The sequence below is a fragment of the Phalacrocorax carbo genome, chromosome 5 (assembly GCF_963921805.1).
Source record: "Phalacrocorax carbo chromosome 5, bPhaCar2.1, whole genome shotgun sequence".
Taxonomy (NCBI): Eukaryota; Metazoa; Chordata; class Aves; order Suliformes; family Phalacrocoracidae; genus Phalacrocorax; species Phalacrocorax carbo.
In genome coordinates, this window is record NC_087517.1 from 26,110,229 (window position 1) to 26,123,655 (window position 13,427).

The 13,427-nt window shown below is 40.1% G+C and overlaps 1 long non-coding RNA gene across 1 annotated transcript; it reads left to right on the top strand.

The window, feature by feature from the left end:
* The first annotated feature begins 344 nt into the window (after positions 1-344).
* LOC135313390 (uncharacterized) lies at positions 345-10,325 on the top strand. Its single transcript, XR_010373026.1, has 3 exons — positions 345-5,354; positions 6,051-6,349; positions 8,604-10,325. It is a non-coding gene; the product is annotated as an uncharacterized LOC135313390 (long non-coding RNA).
* The last annotated feature ends 3,102 nt before the right edge of the window (positions 10,326-13,427 follow it).

Consider the following 13,427-nt stretch of genomic DNA (forward strand, 5'->3'; position numbering starts at 1 on the left):
AGCATTCTCTGGCCTGGTGACACTTCCTTCTCCATCCCCTCATAGGCCAGACCTTGCCTTTTACATTATGGGTTGATGGAAGGCAGAGGGATGATGCCTGTAGTAAATGAAAAGGTTGAAGTGTCTCTAGAACTACTATCATTCTGCTGCACTGTGACTTCCTGAATTAGCAAGTGTCATTACAATTTAATGTCAAGAGAAGAGTTTATTTTGAGGGGAAGAAGTTGATTTGGACTATGGAAAAGAAATTTATTTTGATTTGTGTTGGGTCAGGTCAAAGAGGTGCTTTTGTGCAATACTGGGAAGGGAGGGCTTAATCTTGGGGTGGGCTATTACAGCTACATTTTATTGTGGGAGGAGGGTAGACTATCTTTGATTATGCGTCAATTGCTTATACCTGGTAAAAGAAGGTTGGGTTAGGAATGATTCTGAATAGAAAAGTAAGAACTGTTTTATCCAAAGAAGGAATTTCACTCTACACCTACGTGGGGTGACTCCTGACATAAAAAAAGTGGTTGGGTTTTGACTAGAAGCAAAAGAAGATGGGACAGACTGTAGGGAAGACCATGCAGAAGCAGCAAGAAAAGACAATGTTTCCTTTTTCCTCTCTGACATGGACATTACTGGTGGTATCTGCATTCATAGAACTTTGAAAGGCAGACAATTCCTAGAAAAATCTTGAGTTTGTGAATCCTCAAAACACACTCTCAGTGAGGAAATATTATTGGGCTGAAAAAGTTCATTTACAGATGATGGGGATATATGCAAAGCCGACAGAGACATTCAGAGCTGTTATAACAGACAGCAGAAGTCAAGAGGCAATAACTGCAGCTGAGAACTTCGGTGATCAGGGTCAGTACAGGGCATCTACGGACTTAGCCACAAAGTTTCAATTTTGGTGTAAATTCTTTAGTTTGGGAATGCTGAGACATGGTCTCTTGTTGGTTCACTTAATTATATAATGAACAGCTGTGAAGTTTTTATTTGGATTAAAATTTCCCTGGAACTCAAGGTAATTTAGATCTGAGCTTTTGGCTCCAGTCCCTTCCCAGCTTGTACTCAATATAAATTACTGCCCTAGAACCATGACATGTTCAATTTATCCTCCATTTTAGATGGCTGAAAAGTGCATGCATAATTCTGTGCATACCACACTTTCTGTAATCTACTGTGACAAATAGACCAAATGACTGAAACTGCTAGGTAAGACACTTTATTTTAGTCACGAACCCACACCCAGCCTTAGTTTAAATACCAGGCAAAAATGACATTTGAATTATTTGATTTGAATCAATGCCAAATTCAATCTTATGCAAACTCAGAAAGAGAGAGGGAAAAAAAGTCTTGGAATAAACCCAGTGATTTATGCATGGGAACATAAGGCAATAACAAACAGCAATCGATTCAATTGTAATGACAGGAGTGGACCACCATGAAAAATCTGACAACTTTTCATTGGAGCTACTGTGACTGAGGGGTTTGGAACAGGGTGATATTTTTACACATGGAAAATGACTACAAGAAAAGTAGACCCGGGGACCAGCATTCCCAATCCCACCTTCTACCAAAAATGCTGGTCAAGCTCTGTATGCCATGCTCCACTCACACTGCTGTGAGGTTCTCCTTTGCCCAGTACAATGGGGGATGACAAATATTCCCATTCCAGAGAGAAAAATAGAAAATAGTTATATCGCATCTATCTGAGAGAAATATCTATATTTTCATGATCTAATTCCAAATAACTATGTTAAATTAAGAGCTGTACTGAGAAATTATGAACCTTGGTGTTGAGTTTTGATCTTCTAGGTCAGTCCGATTTGCCCGTTAGTGCCATGAGGCACAGGGAGGTAGAGTCACCTGAACATCCCCCACGGAGAAAGCAGGACTGCCTACAGTTTTGTCAGTGTTACACATCCCACAGGGATAATGCTTTCCAGGATTATTTTATACTCTGGAGTATTACTGTTTTTCTTAGGGCTTTCTTTACTGTGTAGCAACCTTTGTAATAAAGCTATGTTTGCATAAGCAAACGCTAGGGGTTCAGTTCAGAAAGGCAGCCAAGACAACTTTTTAGCTATACCTACTAATTCCAACATTCAACTCAACCCGAGAAGAGAGACTGGGGGGTAGCTGCCTAGACAGTTTGTTACTGCAGTTCTCTTTGGCCACTTGTACCCAGAGAGACTCTGACTAAGCTTTCTCTGAAGCAATTTCTCTAAGCAATTTTGTCCTCAGCCCGGGACCTATCCTCTAATTTGATGCCTCTCAGTGGAAATTTTTTTCCTCTGAATTGCCATGCCAAACAGTTGTCTGCTTTGTTGTTTTTTTCATAGGAAGGCACCTGTTCAATTTTAGATACTGTTCAGCCTGTTCCACTTCAGTGGCCTGCACTACTCCTCTGAGAGCCCTGAGCTTTTCACATATTTCAGGCTGCCAGGTCTCTTATGTGCTTTTCCCCAGCAGCCAATTTTGCTCTGAAGCTCTCACGACTGAGCCAACTTCCATTCCTTCATAAAGGGATACCCTCTTGTTATTGCAATTGAGGAGTTCCATAAGAGGCTTTTAATGTCTCCAGAGTGTTGTTATGTACGATAAAATCTTGAATTAAGCTTTACCTAACACTTGTTCATGCAATATTCATTTATTGGCAAATTGCATTTGATTCTGCTGTTGACAAATACTTTTAGGTTTATTTCTAATACCACAAGTACATGATCAGATTAATATATGACTGAATAACACATTATATGCTCTGTTTGAGTAGCAGGAGTACTTGAAGCCTGAATTCACTACAACGTACACTGCCATCTTGTGTTCTGAAGTTCTAGATAATATGGAAATGCACACTCTACATACAGCTTTTCACGAATAGGAGTTGGCCATATGAGTGGAATATGCAAGATTATCAAAAGATGTTTACTGTCATTTTCTTTTCTTTCTTGTAAAATATGAAACAGTCCTCAAAAGAGCAAGTCTCACTGGTAACTCTGAATTAATTTCTTCTAAGGATCCGTTCCATTTAATTAGTGATTTACAGGTAGCCCAGTTAAAAAAAGACTACGGAGAAAATTCTGCTACAGCCGAACCCTTCTCTTTTTTCCAGCAATAAGGTCCAATATGGACTCCAAGGAACAGGTCTGTTGCAAGGCAGCCTCTGAGCTGGTGTAGAGTTGGCAGAGGAGTTGTATGCCAAATGTTTCTCTTCTCTAAAAAGGGCATATGATAGAAAAGAGGGAAGATTTGTATTTATTCTTACCTGGAATCTCTGTCCCTTTAGAACAGCTGTAGTCTGAACATAACTAGGTCATCCCTGAGGCTGTTCCAGTATGCACCAGAGTACTGGTCACTTGGTTGAAAGAGGACCTAAAGTGACATTTACTTACAAAGTTAAGAAAGCGAATCTAACCTCTCTGCCTGTGGTATTTATTCAAAACTGGATTCCAAATATAAAACCAATAACACATATTGGTGAATGAAATAAGAACTGCATGCTGTTCATCTAAAAATGATTGTTCCTTCATAATTTGCTAATCAAAGAAATCTTTTTGTACATGCTTACTTCCAATTGCTTTCACTGTATAACAGTGTTTAGCTCTGCCTTCTTATTATGTTTTTATTAATTCCAGCTTCTTTCTACATTTGTTTACTATTGCGAACATGTAGGAGCACTCCTAAACACAGCTTTGAACAATGGCTCTGTAAAACCCAAAGGATTTATTCCATGCAGCTGGTGTTGCCTGAAACAGGCATAAGCATGAAAGGGAAAAGGGTGCCAAAAATAAAATACTAAACTTAGAGACACCTGGGGCAGGGTGGGAAACAGTGAAAGCATATCAAGGTAACAGCTGCCAAGGTAGAAGGGCAGAATGGCAGAGAACATTAGCAGGGGAGAGAAATGCATTTGGCCTTTCTTGCTCAAAAGTTCCCCTCAGGTGAGTTGCTTTCTGTGCCAGATACCTTTCATTCCACCTGTTTGGCATTTCTTAGCCTGTTTGCACATACTTTTGTATGTGAACTTATAGTATAATTTGCCACCTCTGAAAGGCAAATGCTTATTGCACCCATTATTGACTGGTGCAGGCACTGTCTCCCAAGGTTACTTTTTATGGCTTACCTGCATAATATACCATGGCACAGAGTTTAAACAATCTCTCCCTTGTGAAATAAGCAGTTGGAATGACTCAAAAGAGCTTTTGCTCCTGTAACGATACTTTGATAATACTTTACTGCTTTTTAAACTTGTCTTCAAAAGGCAACATGTGTATTGTGGTCTGGTTGCAAAACCTCCTCTTTCAGTAAGAGGAGAACATTAAAACTGTTCATACAACATATTGCAGTCAATGGTTAAGTAATGCAAAAAGCTTATTGAAAAGGACTTTGTCATTTCAAAATCTGGAATACCTTGCTAAGATTGTTAATGCTATTTTATTTACTTTATCTGCCTGCAAGGTTCTTGCCCGTTTTCTTAGTTTTCTACCATAGAGTCATACTTTCTTAATGTATATTCTTTGCTGTGTTGCCATCCAAGAGATTTTCAGAAAGAAAAAGCTAATTGGCTACATATGAAGAAAATAAAACAGTGACTCAAATTATGCTAGAAATTATATCAAATAAAGCAGGAAACTGTCTTCTGTAATCTCTGTACTACAGTCATTTTTGACAGGGTGTACATATACCTCCCTGGTGATTGAATAGCGCTGGCTGTAATAGTTACAGGAAAAGCAAAAGAGGGAAAACTACTGTAAACAGAGCAGGTCTGGGAGGGGAGCTGATGTCTACTGTGCCCTCGGTTCCTGGTGACGTGGGTCAACAAAGCCTGTGACTGTGGTCAGTCTAAGCCTCTTAAGCACCCCATGCTCCAGCTTTTAAGCATCTGCCAACAGTTGCCATACTGTGTTAGACTGCATAAGTCCTAGCAATGGATGAAAGTTTGTTGTTTCCGTTCCTAGTTTGTTTTCCATTAGCTAGTTAATTTTGGCATTGTGAGACCTTTACCAATGCTAGAAGATGCCCGTCCATCAGCCTGCCTATGCTGGTAACTACCTACTGCCTGAAAGTTGATGGTGGGAGTGAAAACATTAGGGCTAAGTCTAACCATGTGAATTGCACCTATCCCTTCCAGATAAGTAACTGTGCATTGCAGTACCACATCTGAGCTGCTGGGTTAATCCTGAATGTGAACTTTGGAGAAAATACTAGCTCAAGTTTAGACTTTCACATTCCCATCTAGAAGCTCCCTCCAACAACCTAAAGTCACAGGCATTAGGCAGAACTGCAACCACGGGGTGCAGCTGGGTCCAGCTAAACCTGCAATGTCCTTGAGAACAGCAACAAACTTCCAGAGAAAGGACAAGGTGAGGGAATGGCAGATAGCATTTCATTGAACAAAACTTCAAAGCATTTATTTATATTTTCTCCTGTAATTAAGCTTAATATTTCTAAGCTTTTCCAGGGACACAAAGCCTACTGTTTCTGTTAGTACAGCCTTTTGCACTCCTGGTAGAAGTAAACCACCACACATCCCTGGAGCACATGCTACAGTTCCCTGGGGCCTTGCATGTATTTTACTACTCAAGGAGAGCTGTCTGAAGAAAAGGGAGATCCATCACAGAGCACAAAATAATCAAGCCTTGAATTTAAAGTTATCATAAGTTTTTGTTCTATGTTTTAACAAAGCTGCCTTTCCTTTAAAGTGTTCATCTGCAGGGCTATAAATGTTAGCAAGAAAGCCTCTGCTTAGGTTTATTTTCTGTTACCAAGAGCAGTTGGCCATCTGCTGGGTAAAAGGAAAGCTGTGCTTTGTTGCATTTGGAAGCAAAGGTCACAAATAGCATACCCCAGTCCTTTGCCAATGACATGTTTAGGCTCTGTCTGATCAGAAGATATCTTGTTAACCCACCCTGCTCAGCTTACCAGATCTCCTTAGATCAGAATTCAGTACTGGGCAATTTTAAATGGCTTTGACACAGAGATGCTGTCTATATGAGACTCTTCCTGTCCCCAGATGTGGTAGGACATAGGAAAAGATGAGTCTTGCTTTTTGTCACCAGATTTCAGGGTACAGCTTCAGACTCGGCAGTCCAGGATGTGAGGCGGGGATGTCCGTCCTGGCTGGGGACTCCAGGAACCACTGCCTGCTCTGCCTGGCCTGTGCTGTGACTACCTGCAGGAATTTGCAGGGCTGAGAATGCTACATCAAAACCTCACCACAGAGGTGCTGATTCGAATCACTTCGTCACAGTTCAGCACTCCAGAATCCTGGGAGGTGCTTGTGCGCAGGGGCTGCTGACTCCAGAGTCTTGCTCCAATGTTTAGTACATTTTAAAGAGTTCTGGGGGCAGTGTACAAGGTAAGATGGAGCGAAACGTGAAGGGTTGATGGGGGAAAAAGATTGGAAAGCTTTTCTGTTAAATCTAGTCAAAACATAACTGACTGAAATCTAAAGAATGGCGAGGCATAAGGATCAAGTCTGCCTGTTCTAACACAGCCAACAATGCCATACAAGTCAAGTAAGAGCTATGGAAAGCAGGAAGACTCGGCAGTTCTGGGATACATGGTATCATCAGGAAAAGAAATCTGAGATAAATAATTTTTCCTTTTAAATTTTTTAATGGTGTTTAGAGTCTGGTTAGAAGCTACAATAAAATATATTTAGAGACTATAACAAATGTGTTTAGAAAATACTTTGCTAATAAACAAAGACATGCTTCAGTTGACTACAAAATAACTTGATGATAAAATGATACAAAACATCTTATTGGAGGAAGAAGACAGAAATGATCTCTAGCCATTTAAGGAAAAATTCAAACAGAAGAAAAACTCGAGTTAGGAACTCTGGAACAGGCATTTCAGCTCTGTCTTGCTTTCCTGTGTAACAGGAGTCTCACCCTCTCCATTCCAGCTGAAATTTGATATTTAAATATGGGTAAGGCAGCTTTAATGCTCTTGGCCCAAGCTGCTTTGTACCAAGATGTCCAGGGTAAGTACTATTATTGTTACAGCAAGGCAATCGTCCTGATTAATGTCTCAATTTTCTATCTCTCCCTCTGCTGAATTTATTATCATGGTCTTGTTCTTTCTTCAGTCACAAGGTTGTACTATTATCCTTAACTAATCCATACATTGGCCAGGAGGGAGTGCCCTAGCAGGGGAGGCAATGCTGTTATCCTAGTGTCTTGCTATTCCAGCAAGCTTGGGAATGATTGCCCTGAGGTTTCTCACCAAGCTGCCTTCAGTTCACAAGAGCATGAGGAATCACTCAGTACTTCTTTTTATGCCTAGCCATTAGGTATATTTACAGGAGTACTTTCTCCCTCAAAGTTTGGCACTGCTTTCTTTGCCCTCACTTTCTGTTTTACAACTGTTCTTTACCCCTAAACTTGCAGTGCTGCACCGCTGAGGAACCATGAACACAAGGACAGTTTGTTTTTTTACTTCTGAACATACAAAGAATGTTGTGTTAAAGAGAAAATAAATCCTGTTTTTCTCTCATTTGAAAATGCCTACCTTCTTCAGCAATATCATCGCATGTAATGGAGCAGTAAGCTGGTCCCCTCTCAAACAAAGAAAGCAGTAGAGATTAATTATCTCACAAATATTTTGGAGAATCAAGCAGTTCACCCATTTGTGCTGCTCCATTTCCCATGTTTTCAGCTGAAAGAGCAGGCTGCTGTCTAAATTGATGGCATCTTTTTCAGCTGAGACCAGCTTAATCTATTTTGTGTTCTTCAAAAAAGGAGCTGCCTTTGTTATCCCTTCTATGCACCACATTTCTCTAATGAAACAAAGCACTGGTGAACAGAATTGGCTTGACAGTGCCTGAGACTGGAGCCCTCAGGTCTGGCAAGGCAGCAGCAATAGGAGTGTTTATGATGTCCTGCTGGTGCAAATTCAGCAGGATGAGCTGAAGCTATGCTTTAATTTCATATACTTAATTAAACGTCTACACTACAATAATCAAATATGCAGATGAATTCAAATCATATCATCATCGGGAAGGAAACAAAATTTGAAAATGTTAAAATCAACAAATAACCAATAATTCCAGAAGTGAAGGGGAGACAGTCTGCCAGGCTGCCTGCTAGTGACTCTTGCAATTCACTCTGCTCTAGCAGTGCTTGCTTACTTATCAGTAATGATACTCTTTAACGGTTCTTTCCCATGACTGTCCACTCTAGCCTTCTCCAGGAGGCTCTCGCTCTCATCACAAAGACAGTTTAGCTGCCTGTGGAGCAGCTGCTGAACTGCTCTGGTTTATAGCCTTGCATATTCAGATAAATTGCCACTCATTCCTCTTAATATACTGTGCTGTAATTTGCAAAATCCTGATGAAAATCATCCCTTTTTACTAGCATCTCTGATGTTAAAACTGTATTTTAAAAACTGCAACAGACTTTCATCTAAGCAAAAATGTTGCTTTTAGTCATACAAATATTCTATTCGGCTGCCTTTGACTCCCTAGCCTAAATTATAGTTGAATTGACATTTTTTTTTGTTTCACAGAATGACAGAATTAGCTACCTTTGTTCAAACTTCCTTGATTTACTACTTGATCTCATTATTATTACTTCAACCTGTCTCCTCCTTCTGTTTTTTTTTCTCAGGTGGGGCAAAACTGAAGCACTTAGACCCAGTCCAGGAAAAGGAGAATGGAAATGAGGTGCGGCAGCTGCGTGCTTCTGCCCAAACCAAAATGCAAATGCTACAGTACTGGCATAATGATAATTTAGCTGAATGTAAACCAGGAAATCCCTCCCTTTCTGCTGTGGTTAGCCATGAGTACACTGCCACGTGGTGGATGGTACTTACCAGCCTGTGGCTAAGTTCCCTGTTCACAGCTCTGTGCCTCCAGTTCCTCTTTTGGTGACAGAATTCCCCCTTCCCATTACTCCTTGAGGAGTACTCCCGTTCCTTGAGGAACAGCAGAGTTACAAAAGAAACATGGTACAAGGATACAGAAGATCTTGTGTTCATGTTCATGGCATTGGTAGTCTCCTTCTGAAGCTTTCTGTGGCACAAGCACATAAAAAGCCATTGCTGGGTATTCAGTTTGCCTCCATTATCTTGCCATATAATTGCTTAGGGTGCTTGATCCCCTCTTGGCACAGCACATGAAGAGACCATTAAATGCCTACTACCACCACCTGTTTCTGTCTACGCTCTGCTTGACTTTAATCTGTTCTCATCATCTTTGCATGTATTCTTAAATGTCTTTCTAAACTTAGGATCCTGAAGTATGTACCTCAAAATGAAGGTGAATGGTATTAGTCCCCTAGATCTACTTAGTGCATACAGGGAAAGCAGCTTTGATTTGTCAGAAGGCACCTCTGATTTGGCAGTGCAGAGGGAAGCTGGGACAAACTAGAAGGAATAATAGAGTATTGCAGGAAACTTTGGGGAACAGACTAAAAGGGAAGTGAATATCACTGAGGGCTGAACAAATATACAAGTACAGTGGACTGGGAGAACAGTGGCTCTCTGGATAAGAGTGCATGCTGCTTAGTGCATAAACTGCAAATCTGCTGCAGGACATCAGGACATAGCTTAACCCATTACCCAGCAGACCTTAATGGCAGGGATAGTATTCACTCTTAGCTGTGTGTTGAAAGACTCTGGATCTGAATTATAAAAGCATATGGTTGCCTGCATATGTCAGAACAAATGCAGAGGCTACAGAGTAGTTGTATTCTGTCTACCATTTTCACAAAGCACCAATCATGCACTGGGAAATTCAGATGTTTAATAAAATTCTCTCTTATGAGTTATAAAATCTTAACTTTCCATTAGTAGCTACCTTTACAGGACAATTGTACTATTGTGTGGGAGATAATTATGGAGTAATATAAGATCATATGGGGATAATATAAGTACTGTTGAGACAGAATTAATAGTTTTAATCTAAGCTGTAGATGTTTCATTCTGCTTTGACATCTAGTTCCCTCAAGATCACGGAAAAACCTATAATTTTAGGCAAAGGAGAAAAAGAAAGATCAATTTTTTCATGTGAAAAGTGACCAAAACAATGGCACCATGTGAAGGGCACCCTAAAAGTAGAATCAAACACTTCAGTCAAATACAGCTCACGCTTAAAGAGTGTTTTGTTCATTTTAAAGGTCATATGATTATTTGTCAGCCTCCATTCGGGAACAGTTTTTGCATGGTCTATTCAAACACGCTGCCTGTCCCAAATACGGTGTTTACGCAATTACATTGCTTAATTGTGTGTCTGATGTTGCATACCTTGGTATTCCCTAGAGCATACCCAGGTAATTGTCTTAAAATGTAATAGACTCTAGAAGAAATTATTCCCTCTCATTAAACTCCGAGGAAGGATTTGCAATAGCTGATTTGTTGTTAAGCTGCCTTGCTATCTGATCTACAAAAGGGTTTGAGTTACCCACAACAGTTAAGCATTACAGCTTTAACTGAAATATGTGCAACATTTCTGCTGTTATCTGATAAATGCCCATTTTACAGCAGTATAGAATTCTGTAATAAGACTCAGTCAAGACTGCACAAATGCACTAGGCTTTTCATCAGCACCTTTTTTGTATTTTAATTAAGCAAGTAAAAATGCAACAGACTTAAACTGCATGCAAGCACAATCAGCCTTCTCCATACCCTTGTACTTCTCCTCCCGAGATGCTACTTCTCACCCCAAAGTTGTAGACCTCTTGTCATACCTATAATCTTCTCAAAAGGATACAGCGGATTGAGTTTCTAATTAAAACCCAAGTAACATTCTCTTCCACAGTACAGTTTATATGCTTTATACCCTTAGGATTAAAACAGTGGTTATTAGAACCAATAATATGTCTAGGGACACAAGCAAGGGAAATACAGAATTAAGCAAATGCTGCTATTAGGTAATTTCTTCTTCCTCCTCTAAAATCTGAGAAATTGTGGCAGATTGAGAGAATTTTAGTGCAAGATTTTTTCTGCATCAAGCTACATACTTAGAATGGATTATTTAACAAAATGCGATAATACAATCTAGATTTCAGTATCTCCGTGGAGGATCGGATGTACATAGACATCCTAGCAGTATCCTGAGTTGATCTCACACTCCATACACATTATAGCACAGGGGACAGGAGAGTGCCAGGATATAGGATTATCAGGGGACAAATTGTTGACCTTGATTAGCGTTTACTACATCCAGCTTCACCTGCCTCAATTCCCCATGGAATGTTTCTCTATTGTCTGCTGGCTATCGAAGCAATATATTTTTGGAAAATACAGAAGGGCATCTTTCCTTTCCAAACATACATAGCTATGCAAATGAGGAGAGTATAATAATTATATGAATTAAATGTCTCAAAAGGAAACTACCAACTCTCTTCAGGAGAAATTAATAAACTGGGCTGAGAAAGGCAATGCTCCTTCTCAAAAGGGTATTTTCAGAGTTGCAACACTTCTTGCCAAACTCTTCCACAGGAGGGCATAAAGCTGGAATGAAAAATGGAGATACTGAAAGTAAATAAAGAGAACTGAGAATAGTTATGAGATGAAGTCACCAAGACAAAATGCAGGTGTACAGGAGTTGCAACAGCAGGAAAGTGTAGAGGCAAATAGTTTCTGCAGAAGATCCCTTGTCATGCTGGGCAGTTACATTTCACTTTAATTGACAGCTCCCTTAAAAAAGGTGAAGGAGAGAAAGTCTTGGGGCAGTAAAAAAGAGTATCCAAACCACACTTGAGCTGCTTTGGGATACGCAGCTTGAAAGCTAACTGTCTGTGAATGTCAAATTATGCTTACTTTCACCGACAAAGCCACGGGAAGACATATGTGGTAACTATGTTTGGTTTTACTGAACTGCCTCAATAAATAAATATGAAAGCCTTTTCTCCTGACAGGCTTTTGACATGCGTTGTGGAAGAGCTGAAGCTGGGCAGGGCTAAACATCTCTATGCAGAGTTTTCTAGGAAGCTCGCCTTTCTCGCCCTCAGTTATTTGGATGCAGTAGGACTGTCATTACAGTAGAATGAAGACTGTGAAATGAGTTCACTGGGAACCTGAGAAGCATGTACATAAACATATCTGCCACTATTGCTACCAGTGATAGAGTTTAACTGGTTTTACTACCAGAAGTAATCAGAAGAAACAAACAGAAATGTGTCTTATTCAGTTTGCAAAGGCTAACCTTGAACTGATGGATGCACAAACTCACCTGTGCATACAGCTAACAATTTAGCATGTATTTTTCTTTCATGCAAAATGTGATATATGGAAAAGTCAGATCTGGAGTTATTACTAGTACAGAGATGATGATGATGATAATAATAATAATATATTACTAATAACTCACCTTGGGGCACAAGTAGAAGGCTTAGTGAAGTCACAGCAGTTTCACAGAGGAGTCGATATGCATTCTTTAATGTACTACAGACAAGGATTTAGTGCTTGCTTCTCAGTGATCAGCTCTTGTTCAGACACAGACTTGCTTCTAAGCTCTAGCATTTCTAAACTGTTCACATCATACTGTTGACTGAAAACTGAAATAGTTTATTCTCTTTGATATCTTCTCTCTCTACCAAGAGAGAGTTGACCACAATATACAAAAATATCTATATTTTTTTCATGTTTAAAGAGAGAAAACACTGGCCACTAACCTTTCCATGTAAAAAAGGTCAGCTTCTAGTTGGACATCCCTAGATAGGAGGTTTCATTCATGGCCAATACTCTGCAGGCTTTTATCACCTTTTTCCTAGGTTCAGTTTCCCCTACCCTTGTGTATCCTTTACAAATCCAGGTTGATCCTTGCCAATAGCTTGAGGTCCTGCAGGCTCCTCCCTAGCTGTAAGCTCTGAGACCTGGGCCTTTCTCGTTCTGCAGCACCAAGGCCTGCAAGCTGAGCCTCATATTGCCATAAGCTGGCAGTGGATGGGTGGATGTGGCACCTTTCCCCCAGGGTCTCTGCTGACTCTGTAAAAATGGCACAAAGCTTAAGTAGGTCTTAGACAAATTGGCTCCATTCAGGAAAATATCTTGGCCCAATCAAGTATCAACAAAACTCCTCCCAGAGCATTAATTACTTGGTGTTGAATGACACGTTCATGCAAGGGTGTAAGCTTTCTTTTTATTTTTTTCCTCTGGCAAAAATTTTACTAATCCAGAGGTGATCTCAAGGGCTTATGCCCTTTTTTCCCCTTTTATTGCCTCATCAGCTTCTTCTGAGCCCGTGATTCAGCTGTGGATGTCCCACACCCATCCTGTACCTGTGGTGGCCAAAACCCCACCTGTTCTGTAGGTGGTGTTTTTTTGTCCAACATTACAGAACAAAAGTGTTCTAATATATTAGTGTCAATCACTACTCTGAATAGTAGTTGAACTGGAGAAAGCAAGAACATCTAAAGCACCCCTTATTCAAGTAGGCGTTTCCTTCTGGTTTAACCTTGCAAGTAGTGCCATGAAATGAAGACTCGAAA